Source organism: Lactuca serriola, chromosome 8 (assembly GCF_051521515.1).
Source record: "Lactuca serriola cultivar US96UC23 chromosome 8, Lser_US96UC23_V15, whole genome shotgun sequence".
In the NCBI taxonomy this organism is placed as follows: Eukaryota; Viridiplantae; Streptophyta; class Magnoliopsida; order Asterales; family Asteraceae; genus Lactuca; species Lactuca serriola.
This window is the reverse complement of record NC_136415.1, coordinates 16614979-16628969: the sequence shown is the minus strand read 5'-3', so window position 1 is coordinate 16628969 and position 13991 is coordinate 16614979.

The following is a 13991-nucleotide window of genomic DNA, read 5'->3' as shown; positions in this document are numbered from 1 at the left end:
GACGGACAAAGTGAGAGGACGATACAAACCTTAGAAGATATGCTGCGAGCTTGCGTGATCGACTTTGGGAAATCGTGGGATACACACTTGCCTCTTGTGGAGTTTTCCTACAACAATAGTTATCATACGAGCATCAAGGAAGCTCCATTCGAAGCCCTCTACGGCCGGAAGTGCAAATCCCCTTTGTGCTGGGCTGAGGTGGGTGACACGCAGTTAGCTAAAGGACGAGTTCCTGACAGCGCCCTCACTGGTCCGGAGATCATCCGAGAGACGACCGAGAAGATAGTACAGATACGTAAACGACTAAAAGCCGCTAAGGATCGGCAGAAAAGCTACGCCGACAAACGAAGAAAACCCTTGGAATTCCAGGTGGGAGACCGAGTCCTTTTGAAGGTCTCGCCCTGGAAAGGCACGATACGCTTCAGAAAGCGTGAAAAGTTAAACCCAAGGTACATAGGGCCTTTTGAGATTCTCGCCAGAATCGGCCCTGTAGCTTACAAACTCAACTTACCCCACGAACTAAGCAACATACACCCTACCTTCCATGTCTCAAACTTGAAGAAATGCTTGTCCGACGAGACTCTCGTGATCCCTCTCGACGAAATCGAAGTCAATAAGAGCCTCAACTTCGTAGAAGAGCCTATGGAGATTATGGATCGGGAAGTAAAACGGACGAAACAAAGCCGCATCACAATTGTGAAAGTTCGGTGGAACGCCAAGCGGGGACCGGAATTCACTTGGGAGCGCGAGGATCAAATGAAACTCAAATATCCTCATCTCTTTGCTTAGTAGTATTGTAATAACTTATCTGTTTGAATTCTAAATTTCGGTACGAAATTCCCCTAACGGGGGGATGATGTGACAACCCAAATTTACTGTCGTTACAAATTCCGTCTGCACTAACGGAATTCGTCATTATATATTATTTTCTGTAATAATTGGAGTCGTCAGTAAGCAAATATCTAGATAATTATATATGTCATGATATTATCATAAGTAATTATAACTCGTAAATGTTAACCCTGTTTAACTAAATAGAGTTGTATTACTTTTCAACCACTTCACCCGGGTAAAAAGTTTTAACCCCGTTAAACTTTAGCATCGGGTAGCCGTGTATCGGGTGCAATACCCGAGGCATATGAAATGAGTGTAAACAACATTTGAACACTCTTTTACCACACATTCACTCTCTCTCACTACTTTCTCTCTCTAGACCCAAACCCGACTCCAAAACCGCGAATTCTGGCTTCCAAACGTAAGGATTTATTCCCTATCTTATTCTAAACATACTTCATTGTAATTAGAGGCCAAATATCATAGACAATAAGGATCAAAAGGGAGTTTACGGCCTAAGAAGCCCCTTAGGCCGTAAACACCTAAAAACTTGCCAAAAGCCTCATTTTTCCTTCCTTTAAGTTTATGTACTAATTAAGGGATATACCTAGGGGAGTTTGGACATTAAAACACAAGAGTTTGAAGCCTAAAAAGGAGTTTACGGCCCAATCTTATGCTTAGGCCGTAAACACCCAAAAAAACCCTTGTTAAAAGTCCCAAAAACTCATCTAGGGCGTGTAGTAATTTAGTCTTGACACTAGGAAATGTTTAAGTGCATTAAACAACACCATTTGAGGACAAAAAGAGGAGTTTACGGCCAAGTCTAAGCTTGGGCTGTAAACACCCAAATTTTATGTCAAACAAGTCCCAAAAACTTATCTAAGGCATGTAAGGAAATTAGCTAAGACCCTAGGAAGTGTGTTGTACCATTAAACATCTCATTTTGAAGCCAAAAGAAGAGTTTACGGCCAAGGCTATGCTTTATGGAAATTCATACAAGTCATTTATTCATGTTACGGAAATTAATCACATGTGATTCACTATCCGTAGTTCAAATCACATGTGATTTACCACTATGCTTTATAAAAAGGATTTTCGTTTTCAAAATCATTTCGGATAAAAGATCAATTTTCTAAATATTCCCTTTTGACAAGATTTTTATTAAATAAATTCCTTATAAAATGTAACCACACCAATATATTTATATAAATAAGGCTTGAAGGACTTAGGACCGATAGCTCGCCTTAATTCCTGTTCTTGTTTGATTGAGGGCTTAGGGTAGTTGGTATCCGTCCGACTGTCGTTGATTTCTTACTTATATATCATATATATTTGTGTTGGATACGAGTATTTTCATTTCATTAAATGTTTAAACCACTAGATTGACAAGAATCATACGCACTAAGTAAACTATAATAGGTATAGTTAAGGCCACTATTACTCGCTATAGCTACTACTCTACACACTATAATGCACTCTATAATGATACTATATGCTAATACGAGAACATGCTAAGAGTGTGCAAAAGACTACTACGCTATAATACAAGAGAAAACACTAACCAAGAGATAACACACTAACCCACTACGAGATACTTTATTCGCTACGCACTACGCCCAGAGTCTTCTGGCAGGAAGACGACGCTATATGTATAGATCTATACGGGGCAGACGCTATTACATCCCGACTGATAACTTCAGTCCGAGCCGTACACATGTGATTCACTATCCGTAGTTCAAATCACATGTGATTTACCACTATGCTTTATAAAAAGGATTTTCGTTTTCAAAATCATTTTGGATAAAAGATCAATTTTCTAAATATTCCCTTTTGACAAGATTTTTATTAAATAAATTCCTTATAAAATGTAACCACACCAATATATTTATATAAATAAGGCTTGAAGGACTTAGGACCGATAGCTCGCCTTAATTCCTGTTCTTGTTTGATTGAGGGCTTAGGGTAGTTGGTATCCGTCCGACTGTCATTGATTTCTTACTTATATATCATATATATTTGTGTTGGATACGAGTATTTTCATTTCATTAAATGTTTAAACCACTAGATTGACAAGAATCATACGCACTAAGTTAACTATAATAGGTATAGTTAAGGCTACTATTACTCGCTATAGCTACTACTCTACACACTATAATACACTCTATAATGATACTATATGCTAATACGAGAACATGCTAAGAGTGTGCAAAAGACTACTACGCTATAATACAAGAGAAAACACTAACCAAGAGATAACACACTAACCCACTACGAGATACTTTATTCGCTACGCACTACGCCCAGAGTCTTCTGGAAGGAAGACGACGCTATATGTATAGATCTATACCGGGCAGACGCTATTACATCCCGACTGATAACTTCAGTCCGAGCCGTACAGGCCCAGGGATGCCGCTACTTCACTACACTGAGCATGACCGGGAAGGTCATGGGGTCCTCTATTACTCACACTATCAGTAACATACAAGAAATACACTATAACCACACTAAAATACTAGACAAAAGTTAAAGTTAATATCCCGAAGTAAACAAGTATCTAATACTAAAGAAAGTCTGCACCACTATTATGGACGTCAGGCATAACCTACCATATTGCATTACTTATGGGAAACCCACTATTATACTGCTACAATGAATGTTTTCTTCAATGATGAAAATTACATGTTTCTTAAAGGTTTTCACTACAAAGTATTTCTGGAAAATATAGGATTTTCTAGGTTTTTCTACTACTTATGAATGTAAATTACAGCTTTTCATACTATCGGTTCTAATGCTTTTTATACAAAAACTCACACTAAACTCTTATGAACTCACCAGCTTTATGCTGATATTCATTTTCAAAACAACTTGTATCCTCAGGTCAAAGATAGACAGGTACAGGCGCGGCATTTTGGAGAAGGTGGAGCATACAAGATCCATCTCTTATTTTTGTAATACTTTTGGTGACTGTTAAACATTACAAAACACACTTGTAATTAAACTCACTATGTAATGCAATGGTTGTATGTTTCTTGTTTTTACTATTATGCAATTGTGATGATACTGTACATGACGTCCTCCACCCCGAAACGTATTCCGCCGTTATCGGTTTTGGGGTGTGACAGAGTTTTCTAGCCGAGTAAACATAACTCGCCTCGGTGGAGAGCTAATTCGGAGTACTCAGCCGAGTAGGCCGAGTTTTGCAACACTGATTTTAAGTGTAACTTTGTCCATGATGATCAGGTCAAGTACTAACAAATGGAAAAGGAATAAATAGAAGCATTACAGTAACAATAAGTACTTTATACCTTCTAATTTGGTTATGAGTCTGATGCTTTTGTTGATGTAATCATTTCATACAGTAATCCTGCACAATACTTGGAATTAATCAATGATTGAATTTACATAGTATTAGAAGCATAGAGACATATGTGGAAAAAACTAGGGCACAACAAATTGTAACTTGTAATTAAAATTGATTTGCACATCAAATTTGTAAACAACTAACTCAACTTATTAAGTTAGAATTTAACTAAAAATAAACACATGCATACATACATACATACGTACATACATACATACATACATACATACATACATACATACATACATACATACATACGTACATACATACATACGTACATACATACATACGTACATACGTATACATACATACATACATATATACATACATACATACATACTACATACATACATATATACAGACATACATACATACATACACACATACATACATACATACATACATACATACCTACATACATACATACATATATACATACATACATACTTACATACATACATACATACATACATACATACATACATACATATATACAAACATACATACATACATGATTGGTTTTGTATACTACAACATCATATGGTGTACATACAACCCTAAATACCTTGGATCTATGTTTTCGCTAATTACACATGCAATGGTGTTTCCAAGGTATTAAACCTATATCTAGCATGCATTTGACATAAACCATACAAGATACTTGTTAGAGTAACATACCTTTTATGTAGCTTGAAGTCTTGATGTATTTGGCCTTAAGAGCTTAGCCCCAACAGTGTGGAAGCCTCAAATGAAGTCACAACACATCATGAACAAAGGTGGAACTTGAGAGAGAATTCCTTCAAACCAAAAACACCTCCATGAACTCCAAGTACAAGTCTAGGCGTTTTTGGCTATGAATAAACATATTTATATGTAGGATTACAAGGGTCATGGGTATAACCCAAATCGATACCCATGGGTGTTATGATCCATGGTTCATGTAGCCCAACTCTTTATGTATCCATACATAAACTGGTCCAACATGGATCATAAGCCCAACACATATAAATATAACTAAGTACCATAATTAGTCCCCATAGATTTAATTAGACTATTTTGATCACTAACTTAATTCCAAATTAATTCTTGATCAATACTAACTAAAACATATGATTTCATATTAATATATTATAATATATTAATAAATCATATATATAACCTTCTCTCTAGAATCCATCCTAAAAAATTGTCCTGATGATATGCAACCCAAATGGACCATGTTACTCTCTGGTCGAGTACATACCAATAATAGTTATGGGCTTAGACATCTAATCCAACAATACATACATACATACATACATACATACATACATACATACATACATACATACATACATGCATACATACATACATAGATACATACATACATTATACATACATACATACATACATACATGCATATATGCATACATACACACATACATACATACATACATACATATATTCATACATACATACATACATACATACATACATGCATGCATGCATGCATCCATCCATCCATACATACATACATACATACATACATACATACATACATACATACATACATACATACATACATACATACATACATACACACACATACACACATACACACATACACATATACATACATACATTCATACATGAAAGGTGGAGAGGGGAGGTGGTGGCCGAATTTATAGAAGAATCTCGAAAATGTGAAGGAAAGCTTACCAAAAAGTCTTTCAAAACACTTTTCCAAAGCCTTCAATCAACTAGAGAGTTCTTGGAGAGTTTAGAGAGTATAGAAGTGAAAGTTGTAAAATGAAAGGTAGAGAGGGGATGTGGTGGCCAAATTTATAGAAAGAGAGGGAGGGAGATGGTTGGTTGCATGTGGAAGGGGCATGGAGAGTTCTTTTAATTTGTTTATTTATGGTTACGGTCATTTGAATATAAAATTCATGGCATGGACTTTGGAATATAATAATCAAAGTATGGATTTCCTTATATTATAATAACCTAAATAGGATTCTTTTGATTATAATAAAAAAATGATGATGTGATTATGTTGGGATAAGAGGGATATGTTGGGAGAGAGGGAACATAATTTTTCTTATGTAGTTTTTATATATAAAAAAACTATCCCCTTTTTATAAAAGTTTGTCATTCTTATAAAAGTGTGGTGGGATTTGAGAAATTGGTAAGGTCTAATAACTAATAAAATATTTTTATTTAATATTATTTACAATAATATTAACACCTTGTTATTAAATTGTTTTTCTCAAATCGGTGTATAAAATGTGAGCGTTAAACGTGATAACTTCCGTTTTCTTAATGTATGATCTTTTTATGGTATTTAACCGGAGTCTCAAGCTAAGTAATAGATCATATGATGTTTTAAATATGTTTATGGATTTGTGAACACATAAACCCCGTGTCATGAATATTACCCAGTACCCAACAATATTTGTGTGTTTTATCGATTTACTACATTACCGTAGTTTATTGATTGTAATAAAAGTGTTTATTGGATAATGGATTCAAAATAGCGTATGTAACATTATACTATTCAATAATACATTAGGGATGTTACAAAAATCACATTTCACCTTTTTGACCTACTATACGCACAATTGACTCTTGTTGACCCTTGTTGACTTTTGTTGACAAAAATTTGACGGATGTCACAATTTCGTTCATCACACAAGAAATCCTCTTAGGCTGCTAGACATCATACATCAGGCAATTCTATCATGCAATTCTTGAACATCCCTAGCCTACCACTAGCATGTAGCTCTATCATAATCATCACAAGCAAATAACAGTGTGGGTAACTTGGGGCATACTTTCTTTCTCCGACTGATCGTACACATCTCATCCTTCCTTGGTTACTTTTTAAAACAATTTTTTGAAAACTATTTTGGTTTTTTTTTATAGATCCTTAGTTTGAGTATGGATTCACACGACTGTTCATTTATTTCTCTCAAATCAAGGCTCTGATACCAACTTGTAACATCCCAAAAATCAAGGTAAAATTTTCAATTTCAAACCGTACCAAAACCACAACTGTTTACAAAACATAGTTCCCAAAATTCAAATCATAAGTCAGTGTGTTCCAAAATCATATCTCAAAAAATCTGAAGGAACCGTACAATCAAGCCTTTTCCTTGCCCATGTTCTCTGAAGTACCTGAAACCATAACAATCAAAATGTAAGCCAAAGCTTAGTGAGTTTCCCCTAGAGTACCACACACGACCATACATATAACTACATGCATATATGAGCCTTCATCCTAATTGAAATGCCTTATAGGGCCTACAACCTATTTGGACAACTCTCTGAGCCTTCGTTCTGACTGGACCGTCGGGCCTTCATCCTATCCAAATTGCCTCGGGTTTCTTGGCCTTTAGCACAAAGCATACCCGCCTCAACCCAACAAACCATAACATATCGACATATACAATAACAATCAATAACCAACAAGTATGGGTAATCATACTTACCAATCTAATACATACTCAATGAACACAGATAATCATACATATCTACCAGCCTAACACATAACCATCATAACATCAATCCAATATACCAGGATACATGATGTAGTGGGCCGGTATTGGTGTATTCGACCCACAAGTACAGTAGGGAGGACTCACCTCACAGTCTTAGATGTAGTTGAACAGATCATTGTTCCAAATGTTGACTCTACCGGTCACCTATACAATGATAGTGACCTAAACTCAATCCACTACTCAAAATACCCAAAATACCCCTAAGTTAAACTAGGTTAAATCCTAGGTCAAGGTCAAAATTCAAAAAGTCAAAAGGTCAATGGAAGTCAACATAGACTGAGTACGCTCAACATATTCAGTCACTATGCCCAACGTAGTGCACTATGGGCTAGGATATGGGGCATCAACCAGGTACACGCAACGTACTCAATTGATTTCTTTTTTCTCTATTCAATACTTATTCCATTAAGATACCATATCTAAAGCTCAAATCTAGTCTCAAATAACATTCAAAGTCCTAAAAGTTTCCAACTCTATGACTTTCCATGATTAAAGGAGTCCAAAAAACAAAACCCTCACTTAATACATAACCAAAGCATCATAAATTATGCATGAAGAAAGGAAAGGGACCAAGATCACATTTTTATGGTTCCTAACACCTAAAAACGTCTGAAATGACAACTCTTATGGTTAGACTAAGCCATACTCATTAACACCAAGCTTAAGGGACCAAATATGAACACAAACTCTAGGCTAGCAAGATCTAAGAAAATAACTCATCAACTTTCAAACTTTATACCTTCAAGGGATGCTTGAGCTTGAGATACTTCTGGATCTAGGTTGCCTTGAGCTTCCAAGATGATTCCACTATCTTCTCCTTCTTTCAAGAGCACCAAACACACACTCTCAAGCCAAAAATGCTCACTCAATGGATGAGGGTTAATAAGGGACGATTTGGAAGATGGAGGCTGATAAGGGAAAGGGTTTTGAAGAGATAAGGATTCTTAAATAGTGCTCAAACCATAAAAATTAGGGTTTGCATATTAGGCACATACACCCTGTGTACCAATGAGTACACCCAACGTACTTACTTAAGTTCGCGTCCCACTTTAAAGAGCTACGACATGCGTACGCCCTAAGTATGCATGGTGTAAGGACCAACATGTAATATTTTAAATCTTTTGGGTTGGAAATGAAATTACCTGATATCTGGGTGTTACAGTTGGGTTGGGCCCATTTGTTATTATTGGTTTATGAGCATAACATCATTCCTATGGTGTACATGCAACCCTAATTGCTTTGGATCTAGGGTTTTCTAATTTGAACATACAACTATGAATGCCAAAGCAATAACCCTATAACTAGCATATATATTTCGAAAATCACATATGATTAGGGTTAGAATCTTTACCTCTCTTGTTATGTAGCAGTAACAAGTTTAATACTTCTTGATCTTGACTTTTGAAAGCCTAGTGCCCCAATTGTTGCACCTCTAATGGAGTCACAAACACAATGCAACAAGATGACTTAGGAGAGAAGGATTTTCGGCTAGGGTTACTTTCTAGAAGCATTGGATGAAAATCCATTGATAAGGGGTCCTATATATAGTTGTGGTTGCTAGGGTTTTCAGGTGGAAACCCTAATACCTAACTAAGGCAACAAGCAACCCATGAACTCCTTCCTTAGAGCCCATGGACGAAATCTATAGGGATTCCCTATAGGATTTCGTCCACTCCACTCTATGGAGTCCATCAGCCCATTTATGCAACTATCAATGATTTGCATAACAGTCCCCAAATTAATAATCAGTCTCTTATGATCACCAAATTAATTCCAAATTAATTTCTGATCAATACTAATTAAATAATATGATTTCCAAATAATATATCAAACTGTAATATATTAATAAAACCATTTAGAGTGCTAATTTATTATTGATATAATAAATTATACTCTCTCTCCTCTTGTCATTCTATCAAGTTGCATGAGTGAAGGCAACCCAAAAGGACCATGCTCAAAATCAATTCAAGTACATACCAAAATTAGTTATGGGCTTAGACACCTAATCCAACAGTCTCCCACTTGGATAAGTCTAATAACTATTATTGTGTATGACTTTAGAATCTGATTAGCAATTGTAGCTTTCAAAAGCAGTCGTCGAACTCTGATTTTATCAGCAACGCGTCCTTTAGATAAGGGATCATATATTCCTCCATTCGAGATATCATATAGACATAAGACATGGATTATAATCATTCTCTCTGTCTATGTACTGTTTCTCGATTTCCGATTTATGACGAATGACAATAGACTTCAGTTGAACACATCAACTTAGTCCTGGCTTGGCCAAGCGCTTTAGGGTGTCATCACTAAATCATCGAGGGGCCAAAGATATCGCTTTTATCCCACTTTGGTTAAAAGGATCGGATAAACGTCGACTCATATGCTTGCACTATTTACTCATCAAATCACGCACAACAATACGTTTTATAACATCAAGTTATGACGTGTTCACGTATTATCAATACGCAACCGACTTGTAAACAACAACTCATATCTCTCTTTTTTAAGAATATAAGATATTATCGTCTCACAGTCACTCGTGATAAAATCCATGAAGTAATTCATGTGAGCGTGGGTTTAATCAAATACTCAAATCTTATTTCAGGAGCACTCATGAACACTGCAGCAGAATTTTGCTATGTCTAAACACTTTAGACAATCTACAATCGGATTCATGACAGTCTTACCTCATTACCTACTTCCAAAGTATGATTGAGCGTGGATGTTTGAATAATCTTATTATTCGGAAAGTCAAACCATGCGAAGCGAAACACAAGAACAATCGAATCTAATATGGCCTCAAACTCTTGAGTATAAATAAAACACTTATTATTTAGTCACCATATTTATTACACATTGTTCATTGTTTAATGTTTTGGATAATCAAATGAATACTTGAATTGAAAAAAATAGTTATCCCATGCTCCAAGCATGTACACTGTGTTTACCTATGGTCCTTACTTTGTGAAATAGATCAATTGAACACATTTCTAATGACACACATTTCACAATTCCCAATCCTTGTCACAAGTGTAAGAATATCAAATTCTTGCCACTATTAGAATGTGTTAGATTCTAACATTTTACGCAATGATCCTTTTGTAATGTCATAACACCAAAGTCACCAAGACTTTGACAATGAAATTACAAAGTGCTCTATTAGAGATTGTTACAAGACAACTCCATATATATGAAGTTTCACATTCCAAGTACATTCCTTTGAACATTCTTCTTGCATAAAAGTTTCTAATCTACGTAGATTCTTAATATCTAACTCCCATTATGGAAACATTTCCATATTTTCCATATGACAACTCATTCTTAATAGAATCCTATCTATTCATAATAATGTCAATATGGTCCATCCATTACTATACTTCCAATTGCCCACAAGTGACCAATCCTTGGCGAACCTTAGATTATACTTAATAGTTGTTTAACTTACTTTAGTCATATCCGATTCTTGTCATTTTCCCTCTTAACGCCCTGGGCATTTGGAATAGACAGAACGATCAAATATTTACAACATATGTAATCTATCCTATACCCGAAGCGTATGGGATACGATACATAATGTCTTACATAATAATATGATACTTTACCAGTCTCTTGCTATAATATTGTCATGTATAGAATTTCTTTATGTTGAACCTTTTCAACATAACGTTCATATATGTCCTTCGACTAAATTTTATTAAAATTTCTCGATCTAAGCTTTTAGATTTGAAATGAAGTATAAGTTCTTGTCCCTTAATTATAACAAAACAACTTTTCAACCTATGCAACTTTGCGAATTGAAACTTTTGTTTTCTATAATTAATATTGCTAACTCGCAACACATAATAATCATGCTCCCACTAACATGATAATTATATCCTTACCATCATTACACTTATGCATCCACTAGCTTTGACATGTATTCAGAAATCAGCCGGACTTTCTAGAAATCAATACTTATTGACTTTCTTACCAAAGTTCATATTTATGATACGTGATGTTCTGATAAGATTTGATCTAAGCTCATACACCTTTTATTATAAAGCTCATATGTGTGTCCAAACAATTTCAGAACTTATATCAATAAGTCCCAAATGTTAGACTAATTGTCAAATATCACAATTTGAACTATGAAGAGGGATGTCGTAATCATAATCGAATTTGAGAATGCAATTTACACAATCACTATCTCCTTAAAATCTTCTTAGTAAAAGCGTTTCCTCACAATCATTTTCATGAAATGGAGAGAAACCTTAGGTATGTGTTCCTATCCATGTGAATTTGTCATAACCATAATCATAAGACAAAGTTTGTGACAAATCCAAACTCATATGGATTGAACTTGTTCAATCTTAATTTCTTGCCTCCTGGTAGCACGAGTGCCCACCATTGCTTCCAAGTTATTCAACAACTTACCCATACAGATCAATGTACTTTCATTGATCAAGGTGCATTGCCTTTTTGCATTCAAATGAGAACTCATAGAACTCACATGCATAGTTAACTTAACTGGAATGGCACAGAAACAAGAATATGTCAACACGATAGGTTACAAACCTCAAGTTGTGTGCTAGTGATTATCAATAGGTTCATTCTTGATTAGTTCTTGAAACTTTTTCAAGACCATTAAGACTCCCACTGACCTCTTGACATATATGATTCTCTTGTCAAGAAAAAAATTGTGACAAACAAATATTCAAGATTTAGTGCGGATTCTTATCAAGACAAACACTTCACACCAGTGGTCTTATTTGGTCTTTGTCTTATCCAAGACATCACAATTTACCAATTTCAAAAGTTCAAAAGTTCAGGAGTAAGAAACTTTTCTACTCTACATTTGATGAGTGTTATAAACCTTCTTAAGATGATGTCACTCAAGTCACAATCTTGGAGTATGACTCTAAGACTTGATTTTGGAACGAAGTATGATTCACCTTTTGATTTAACCATTTCAACAATTGCCGATTTCTCTTCTTAGCGATACTAGTGCACTAAGGTGTCCTTGGAGGATCAATTGTGACACAGTTTCACAATCACTAAGGTAATCATAAAACATGATACTTAAGTACTCTCCCTTCTTTTCAGATTGGAGAAATTTTTTATCTTTCTGCCTTATTGATTCTTCTTATTCGTTCTGCTTTATATTGAAACCTTTTCAATGATTCATAATTACACTTAATCTTGTAAGCATAACCATATTTACTAAAATTTTAGCAAATCAAGACGAATATTCTTATCGTTCTTTGTAGTGGACTTGACCTAGTGCACAACAATGCGTACTAGATCCTTTAGTCCTTCACTTGACTCGCATACTTATGTGAACAAGGAACTAGTCTTAATTTCCCAAATAAGAAGGTTCTCATTCATCATACAAAACCAATTGCATGATTCCAAGTTTCTGTCCAATTGAAGCCTGGGTGATGACAGTCACTCCTTATTCGGTAAACTTTCGACACTACCACAAATAACATAACTAAGAATCACATCCATTTTCAATATTGCTAACAATAGAAACATACAAACATCAATTTTCACAAAAGTCATTGCAAAGATATATGTAAATAAGACAAAAATCAAAATTTATTTTATTTATAAAAACGCGGAAAAAAAACTTGTCCTTACAATGCAATTACAAATAAAAAAATATGTTACTAAATATTCCTAAGAAATCTATCATAACTTTTATACAGCAGCTCAAAAATCCGATCATCGAACCATGCGATCAAAATCCATCTCTTCGCGATCAGACTCAACATACTTTTCCCTTAAGCTTTCTTTCTTTTCTTCAATCCTACAAAACATCAAAATGCAATCTTATCACATCATGCGTTAAGAATCTATAAATAGAAAATTAATAGAGTTAGATAGTGAATTTTACCCGAAGTAGAGTCATACATCTTGACTCTCCCATCCATTCGATCATTCATGTAGAAATCGCAGCTTCGTAACCAATGACCTTTCTCTTGGCAGTAGAAACAAACGGACTCTTTTGGAACAACACATGGGACAATCTCAGATTCAACCTTTCTCTTTACCATCTGGTCAAGCGGTTTGACCATGGCCAATCCATTTCCATTGGGAAGAGAAGACTTTTCTGGACTTCCATTGTTGCCATCGCCAAATCATTGTTGATTCAGCAGCAATAATCAACTAGGTAAGATCAATGAGGGTCACGTCGTGGTCCATCATATAGTAATCATTAATGAAATCACAATATGAGTCAGGAAGTGATTGAAGAACCAAGTCAACAGCCAACTTCC